Source organism: Bubalus bubalis, chromosome 13 (assembly GCF_019923935.1).
Source record: "Bubalus bubalis isolate 160015118507 breed Murrah chromosome 13, NDDB_SH_1, whole genome shotgun sequence".
NCBI classification, from domain to species: domain Eukaryota; kingdom Metazoa; phylum Chordata; class Mammalia; order Artiodactyla; family Bovidae; genus Bubalus; species Bubalus bubalis.
In genome coordinates, this window is record NC_059169.1 from 71,399,341 (window position 1) to 71,408,819 (window position 9,479).

Below are 9,479 nucleotides of genomic sequence, written 5' to 3' on the forward strand. Positions count from 1 at the left end.
TTATCCTATTTATGAACTCTAAGATAGTTAATTAGTTGATGATGATAAGTTTCTCTAAACAGAATTTTTCCAATAAATAAGAAAAGGGAGTGAGAGAGTTAAAATATCACTTTTTTGGTAACCTTTATGAATGAGCAAAAGTGAAAGTCACTCAGTCGTGTCTGACTCTTTGCCAGCCCATGAACTCTACAGTCCATGAGATTCTCCAGGCCAGAATACTGGAGTAGTTAGCCTTTCCCTTCTCCAGGAGATCTTCCTGACTCAGGGGGATTCTTTACCAACTGAGCTATCAGGGAAGCCCTTTATGAATGAATAGATCCTGGTAATAATTGTTCAGTGGTGACTACCATCACATCAGAAAAGACACCAGATAATATGTGTCTCCTGATGCGTTTATATCATCTGTGAAGTATTCTTGCTAAAAAAAAAAGAAAGAAACCAGAATCAAATCACATCTTTAGAGTCAGCTACCAACTTAAGGGAAATGCAGTGAAGAGAAACAGGGAAACTTGTTAAATGAAACTACAAGGGTTCTAATAACAAAACCCAGCCTGTGGGACAAACAACTCAGTTTCTTCAACAAATAAATTGCAGGAGGGGAAATGAAAGCGATAGGCAGAGGATAGAAAAAGAGGAAAGTGAAGGATCTATGGATTAAAAGAGTTTTAAGACTCTTACTTTACACCAAATACAAAGATTAACTAAAAATGGGTCAAAGACCTAAATGTAAGAGCTAAAACTATAAAAACTCTTAAAGGAAAACATAGGGGGAAAGCTTCATGACCTTGAATTTGGCAATGGTTTGTTGGATATGATACCAAAAGCACAGACAACAAAAGTGAAAGTAAATTGGAATACATCAACATTTTAAACTTCTACAATATCAAAGTGAAAGTCACTCAGTTGTGTCCGACTCTTTGCAAACCCACGGACTATACAGTCCATGGAATTCTCCAGGCCAGAATCCTGGAGTGGGTAGCCTTTCCCTTCTCCAAGGGATCTTCCCAACCCAGGAATTTAACTCAGGTCTCCTGCATTGCAGGTGGATTCTTTACCAGCTGAGCCACCAGGGAAGCCATCGAAAGACACAATTAAATTGAAATTTTAACCTATGCAATGGAGGAAAATATTTGCAAATCATGTATCTGACAAGGTATTAATATTCAGAATATATAAAGAACTCCTACAACTTAACCACAAAAAACAAACTGTTTTAAAAATGGGCAAAGGACTTGAATAGATATTTCTTCAAAGAAGATGTACAAAAGGCCAACAAGCAAGTGAAAGGATGCTTACAATTAGTTATTATGGAAGTACTGATCAAAACCACAATGGGTTACCACTTCATGCCCATTAGGATGGCTACAGTCTAAAAAAAAAAAAAAAAAGAAAATCAGAAGATAACAAGAGTTGGCAAAGATGTAGAGAACTTGGAACCCTTGTGCGTCATTGCTGGAATATAAAATGGTATGGCCCCTAAGGAAAATGGTATGGTGGTCCCTGAAAAGAAAAAAAAGTAGAATTACCATAAGATCCAATAATTCCTTTTCTGGGTATATATCCAAAAGAATTTAAAGCAAGGTCTGGAAGATATTTGCCCACCCATGTCCATGGAAGCATTATTCACAATAGCAAAGACGTGGAAGCAACCCTAGTGTTCATCAACAGATGAACAGATAGATGAAATGTGGTATATACATACAATAGAATGGTATTGAGCCTTGAAAAGGAATAAAATTCTGATACATACCACAACACGGATAAACCTTGTGACCATTACGTTAAGTGCAATAAGCCAGCCACAAAAAGACAAATGTTGTATGATTGCACTTATTTGAGATACCTAGAGTAGTTGAATTCATAGAGACAGAAAGTAGAATGGTGGCTGCCAACCAAGGGAACAGGGGAGTGGGGAGTGCTGGTGTAATGAACACCGAGTTTCAGTTACGCAAGATGAAAAGAGTTCTGGAGATGGATGGTGACGATGGTGGTATAACAAAATGAATACACTTAATACTACACAACTGCACATTTAAAAATGGTTAAGATGGTAAATTTTATGTTTTGTGTATTTTACCACAATTAAAATTTTTTTAATTTTAATTTAAAAAATATTTAAGAAACAGCCAACTGCAATGTATGGATCTCACTTGGATTCTGTTCCATACATATGAACTGAAAACAAAGGAGGAGGGATTCCCTGGTGGTCCAATGGTTAGCACTCAGCTCTTTCACTGCTGGGGTCCCAGGTTCCATCCCTGGTTGGGGAACTAAGATCTCACAAACATAATGGAAAAAAGAGTAATGAAAAAGATCTCACAAGCTGTGCAGCCAAAAAAGGAAAAAAATTTCAATAGTAACTGTATATTTAATGAATTTTTATTATCCAATTTTTAGATGAGATATAGTATTATGGTTGCTTTTTAAAAAAAGAGTTCCTGTCTTGTAGAGATAGGTGCTAACATATTTATGGATAAAATAATTTGATGTCTGGAATATGTTTTAATACAGTGAAGGCAAGGGAATAGCTGGGGACAAAATAGATCAGCTAAGAGTCGATAATTGTTGAAGTTAGCTGATAGGTACATCAGTGTTCCTTCTCCCCCATTATGTATTTTTTTAAAATACTTCTTTGAGTTGAATGTTGGTGGTAGTTGATATTATTCTTTACTACTGGATATACATATAGGAAGGATACTATTTATGCCAATTTATTCTCAGCCTTACAATGACAGGCTTGTTTTCAACCTCATCTAGCAAATCTGTTCCCTTCTGTCAAATGCTGTGGAACTAAATAGTTCCCCACATTCCAATTTCTTAGAAGCCAGAATAAATAGCTATATACCACATGGCACCACCAGTCCCTGTTCACAGTCCAGAAATATCATTAGAAAATGGGGAAGAAATGCACGTCTGTCAGCTGACGGTATCATGTGAGCCACAGTGTCAAAAACCTGTGGACTGATTATTGCCCTACACACAGGACAGCGCTGGAGACGCCAAGACTGATTTTTAGGTTAAATTTATCCATGAAGGAAACAGAGAGGCAATGTTTATACAAAATGGTAGGAAACTGGATATGAAACACATCATCTAGCTGCTTCAAACCATTGTCCCAAGAGCTTGTTATTGAGTGAACAATTAGTTATTTCCTGCCATTTATTTTTAACTTTCATGTTTGCATTTTAAAGTATAGCATAATAAAATATTTTTGCTTCAGTTTTCCCTAATGAGTTTTACATTTTTATATTTTTCTATATTTCAGTATTTCTAGAATATGATACATAATATTACAAACAAACTTATATTCTTCTACTTTTATTTGGGAATTAAAATGGCTGTAAAAGGCACATTTATTTAAACTTTTCCTGAAGAGGATTAAAGAAACTAGAAAAAAAAAATATAATCATAGCCTTATTTAAATATGTTTTATCTCCCCTCTGAAGTCCTTCTTTGTATCCTGGTCCTCAGCTTACACAATAGTAGGAAGCCATTCTTGGCACATGTTTTTGCAACTGTAGGACACCTCAGAATCCGGTAAAACCAGTGCCCACCCCAAGTGTAAGGAAAAGATTGTTCAAGCATTTCCTTCAGTTCATAGAGGGAAAAATTTTCAAATGGGTTAAACTCACATAATGGTGATCGACCATTTTGCCTTTTTGCATTTCTTTTTCTTGGGTATGGTCTTGATCACTGCCAAAGATCTGAATTCAAATCATGACTTGATATCAAAGCAGTTGAGATTGTTTGCCAACTCCAAGCTTGCTCTACTTGCCCCACACAGGCCAATAACATCCAAGAGACAAGGTGCTGAGGCACGGAATATGAATTTATTCAGAAAGCTAGCTGATTGAGAAGATGGTAGACTAATGGTCTCAAAATAACCATCTTATCAGGGTCTGGATGCCAGGATCCTTCCTAGAACAGAGAGGGGGAGAGGTGAGGTAAAGTAGAAAGGGGCATTAATCTTACAAATATCTCCTGGAATGGCTAGTCTTGGGGAGGGGATGTGTTAATTTTGTCCTTCCTGTAGCCACCTAGAAGTGGACAGGGTCCTGAACAAAGGCATTTTGGTTTAACATTCAGACAGAGAAGCAGGGTTCCCTGAGGCAGGCCTTTATGTATGGACAATATCCTTTTAGTAAACAAAAGCAAGGAGAAGCAAAGGTTAAAGTAAAAGAAACAGATTCAACAAGGAGTCAGTTCTTCCCTGTAACAGAGTGACCCGAGGAAAGTCACTGAACCCATTGTGGCTTTAGCCTCTTTGTTATATATTAAGAATGTTCCAGAAGATGAGCTTTAAAATACCATCCAGTTCTAAAATTCTGTGCTTTGAATTAAACCATGCAACAGGTTATATATTATATATGACAAGATTTATAGATGACCCCAAACCCAGTCTCCCCCATCACAGATTTTTATCCACTTTTCCATTCTTTTCACCTACTTTAAGTTAAAGACTCTTAACTATCACTACCATGAGAAAAGATGAGTGTTACTCACTCAGTCGTGTCCAACTCTTTGCAACCCCATGGACTGGGGCTTGCCAGGCTCTTCTGTCCATGGCATTCTTCAGGCAAGAATACTGGAGTGGGTTGCCATTTCCTTCTCCAAAAGAGCTTCCCAACCCAGGGATCAAACCCAGATCTCCAGCATTGCAGGCAGACTCTTTACCATCTGAGCCACCAGGGAAACTCAAGAAAAGAGAGAAATAATAAAGATGAAGAACACAGAAAACATGTAAAACTTTTTTCTAATCTCTGAGAAATGGAAAACTTTCTGCACTTTGTTTCTGTATGCCTAAATGGGTTTGCCTTACTAAAGATCAGATAAAATCTCTCAAACATGTTAAGCAATGATTACATTTTATTGTGCCCATCAAGTACATATTTAACTGACTAGATAGAATGGCCCTGTTTGATATCAGTATCACAAAATTGAGGAAGGAAATGAATGTTTGGACTTTGGATTTGAATCAGAAGACTTCAAGAGTCTGGGCTCAGAGTTAAAGACTCCAGGAAGCCCGAGTGTCAATCTCCTCTTTAGTTAAATGGGAGTATAACATTAATACCTCTCTTCACAAGGTCATTGTGACAATAAGTAAAAAATAATGTAGAGAACACCAGCTGAGAGCGGACAGGAGTACCTGACCAGAGGAAAAGAATATATTGAACCACGCAAAACTTGGTAGCACGAAGGAACTCGGGGGAGAAATAGGAGTGTTAATAGGACTGGACCTGCTCTCAGTGGGTCAGGGAACTGAAGCAGGGGTCGGATTCCCACATTGGGACAATCACTTAAGTCAGAGGAGAAACATTTAAGGCTGAGTGAAACAGCTGATCTGTGGCAGCCTAAAGAGAATGAGAATCAGGCAGTCCTTGCCACAGCCATACCTACCCCGGACAGGGACGCAGAGTTTGGGGATTGTGGAGCCATCCCAGGGCGAGGGCTGCTGTTGACTGTGGAGAGACGGATCAAAAGGAAGTGAGGGAGGAGACTGTGGTGGGAAATGCCTGTGGAGGAAAGCTGTGCAGCCATGGAAGCAAAGCGATACTGCTGAGTCACGCGTAGTGGGTGGAGCCATCACCATAGCCTCTCTCTCCCCACAGCCAGTATCAGCAGCTGAACAACAGAGGCTGGCCCATCAAATGCCTGATGCACTGAACTACAGAGTAGGACCCCAACCAGGGGGTGCCCTCTGTGTGCCTGACTTGCTGAACAACAGAGAAGGACCCCAGGCAAGGGAGCCCTCTAAGTACCTGAACAGGTGGAGCACAGAAAAAGACTGAGGAAAGAAGCCTTCTGATTGCCAACTACAAGAGGCTTGAAAAAAGACTTTGATAGGGCCGTAACTGCTGCGGCGGAGGCAGGCCATGTCCCCACACACTTGGCGCCACCAGGGTCCCCGCAAGTCAAGCAGCTGCGCCACCTTCATGCTCAATTCTCACTGGGGCAGAGGTGCCACAGGCAAAAACAGTCTTGGATCTATGCGCACAGGGTCACTTCGGTAGTGTCTGACTCTTTGCAACCCTGTAGACTGTGGCCTGCTGGGCTTCTTTGTCAGGGAGGGGTTCTCCAGGCAAGAATACTGAAGCGTATTGGCCAATACGGGTTGCCATACCCTTCTAGAGCACCCTTCTTCTGCTGCCCTGGCCACCAACTCCCGTGAGTATCTGGTGCTGCCAGAACCCCTGCGACCTAAGCAGCTGCACCACCTCCACACCTGGCCCTCACAGGGGCAAACCCCAGTGGACAGCCCATATCCAGAGGTGGAAATAAAACCACAATTGAAACCCAGGAGCAGTGTGGCTAAGGAAGAAGACCCAAAACCTTCCCACCAGCTGTACAAGCTGCAGATTAAATCCACATGATCAACTAGGCAGACTCTGTGTCTATAGAATATATAAAATGTCATTGAAAGCTCCCACAAAAGAAAATGCACTAGTTCTGATAGCTGTGGACATTGGAGGCAACAACACATAGGAGTAGGAACAGATGAGAATCTGAGCTGCCCCCACAGAAGGTCCAGAGATGGGCGCAGTGTTGGAGGTCATCCTAGGGAAGGGAGGTGGACTGTGACTCCCGGTGAGGGAGATTCTGACAGCAGTGACTCAAGAAAAACACTTATTATTCTTATGTTTTGACTTGTTCTCTAGATTCTTTTGGATTTTTTTTCCCTTTTTTTTCTTTTTTTACCCCCTCTGTTGCAGTTGTTGATTTTATTGGAACTATGAAATCTAATTAAGCTTTTGAGCTTTTTTATTTTAGTCACCTTTTTTATTGTTGTTATAAACCTCTGCCTCTACGTTGAGCTTTTGCAGCTCTGTGGAGGTTTTTTTTTCTTTCTTTTAGTTTTAATTTTTTAAACCTATTATTACTTTTTCTACATTTATCCCTTTGTTTGTTTTTCCTACCGTTCTTTTCCCCTTGCAGTTAATCTAATATATATAAATCTTCTTTATCTACCTCTATGTAACTTTGCATATCTATTCTTTCTTTCTTTCCTTTCCTCTCAACGTATTAGTCAGTTTTATTTTCATTGCTTTATTCCCCACTTGGCACCGTGCTTTAGTTTTGTTTTCCAGTTTGTGCTTAGTTTTGTTCTAGTAGATATAATTTTTGGTTTCCTTTGTTTGCCAGGTCAATCTATACTACTTTATTTTTGTTGGACTGCTTTGATTTTGCTTATGGGTGTATATGTATATGTGTATATTCAGTCACACTTTTTATTGTTGCTATAAACCTCTGCCTCTACATTGGGCTTTCGTATTTCTGTGGAGTTTTCCTTTTCTTTCCTTTTTTTCTTTCTTCTTCCATCTTTTTTTTCCCTCTTTTTGATAATTTTAACTTTAAAATTTTTTAAACCTAGTATACTTTTTCTACATTCATTCCTTTGCCTTTCTATTGTTATTTTCCCCTTGCAGTTAATCTTTAATGTATGTAAATATTCTTCATCTACCTCTGTTTAACTTTGCATATCTATTCTTTCTTTTCTTTCCTCTTAACATATTTGTTGGTTTTGTTTTCATTGCTTTATTCTCCACTTGGCACCTTGCTTTAGTTTTGTTTTCCACTTTGTGCTTTAGTTTTGTTCATAACTGGTAAATATAATTTTTTATTTACTTTGTTGGCTGAATCAATCTACTGTACTTTATTTTTGTTGCACTGTTTTTACTTTGCTCATGGGTGTATATGTATATACATTACATATGTATATGTAGTGTATGTTCCATATTTTAATTATTACTTGCCTGATTTTGTTAAGTGCCATTTGTCTTAGATTCATCTTTGGCTTCTCGTTTGTGGATATTTGTTTTAATCTCACTTAATGCCAAGCCAGGTTTCAGAAGTACGTGAACCGTGAACTTCTAGATGTTCAAGCTGGTTTTAGAAAAGGCAGAGGAACCAGAGATCAAATGGCTAACATCCGCTGGATCATCGAAAAAGCAAGAGAGTTCCAGAAAAACATCTATTTCTGCTTTATTGACTATGCCAAAGCCTTTGACTGTGTGGATCACAAAAAACTGTGGGAAATTCTGAAAGAGATGGGAATACCAGACCACCTGACCTGCCTCTTGAGAAACCTATATGCAGGTCAGGAAGCAACAGTTAGAACTGGACATGGAACAACAAACTGGTTCCAAATAGGAAAAGGAGTACATCAAGGCTCTATATTGTCACCCTGCTTCTTTAACTTATATGCAGAGTACATCATGAGAAACGCTGGGCTGGAGGAAGCACAAGCTGGAATCAAGATTGCCAGGAGACATATCAATAATCTCAGATATGCAGATGACACCACCCTTATGGCAGAAAGTGAAGAACTAAATAGCCTCTTGATGAAAGTGAAAGAGGAGAGTGAAAAAGTTGGCTTAAACCTCAACATTCAGAAAACGAAGATCATGGCATCTGGTCCCATCACTTCATGGCAAAGAGATGGGAAACAGTGGACACAGTGGCTGACTTTATTTTTCTAGGCTCCAATATCACTGCAGATGGTGATTGCAGCCATGAAATTAAAAGACGCTTGCTCTTTGGAAGGAAAGTTATGACCAACCTGTTGTTGCTGCTGCTGCTAAGTCGCTTCAGTCGTGTCCGACTCTGTGTGACCCCATAGACGGCAGCCCACCAGGCTCCCCCATCCCTGGGATTCTCCAGGCAAGAACACTGGAGTGGGTTGCCATTTCCTTCTCCAACGCATGAAAGTGAAAAGTGAAAGTGAAGTTGCTCAGTCGTGTCCAACTCTTAGCGACCTCATGGACTGCAGCCCACCAGGCTCCTCTGTCCATGGGATTTTCCAGGCTAGAGTACTGGAGTGGGGTGCCATTGCCTTCTCTGATTACCAACCTAGACAGCATATTAAAAAGAAGAGACATTACTTTGCCAACAAAGGTCCATCTAGTCAAGGCTATGGTTTTTCCAGTAGTCATGTATGGATGTGAGAGCTGGACTATAAAGAAGGCTGAGCACTGAAGAATTGATGCTTTTGAATGGTGGTGTTGGACAAGACTCTTGAGAGTCCCTTGGACTGCAAGGAGATCCAACCAGTCCATCCTAAAGGAGATCAGTCCTGGGTGTTCATTGGAAGGATTGATGTTGAAGCTGAAACTCCAATACTTTGGCCACCTGATGTGAAGAGCTGACTCATTGGAAAAGACCCTGATGCTGGGAAAGATTGAGGGCAGGAGGAGAAGGGGACGACAGGGGATGAGAAGGTTGAATGGCATCACTGACTCGGGTGGACTCCGGGAGTTGGTGATGGACAGGGAGGCCTTGTATGCTGCGGTTCATGGTGTCACAGAGTCGGACACGACTGAGCAACTGAACTGAACTGAACTGAATGCCATGATAAACCACTTGTGGAATCCTCGTTCCTGACCAGAGATCAAGGCCTGAGCCTTTGGAGTGGGAACACTGATTCCAAGACCCTAGACTACCATAGAACTAACCCTCCTGCTAAGTCACTTCAGTCGTGTCCA

At 40.3% G+C, this 9,479-nt stretch overlaps 1 long non-coding RNA gene across 1 annotated transcript; it reads right to left on the reverse strand.

Moving 5' to 3' along the window:
• Nucleotides 1–1,190: 1,190 nt before the first annotated feature.
• On the reverse strand, nt 1,191–5,558 carry LOC123328892. The gene is made up of 2 exons (XR_006543892.2): nt 3,633–5,558; nt 1,191–1,500 (listed from the first exon to the last, which is right to left on the reverse strand). It is a non-coding gene; the product is annotated as an uncharacterized LOC123328892 (long non-coding RNA).
• Between the last annotated feature and the right edge of the window lie 3,921 nt (nt 5,559–9,479).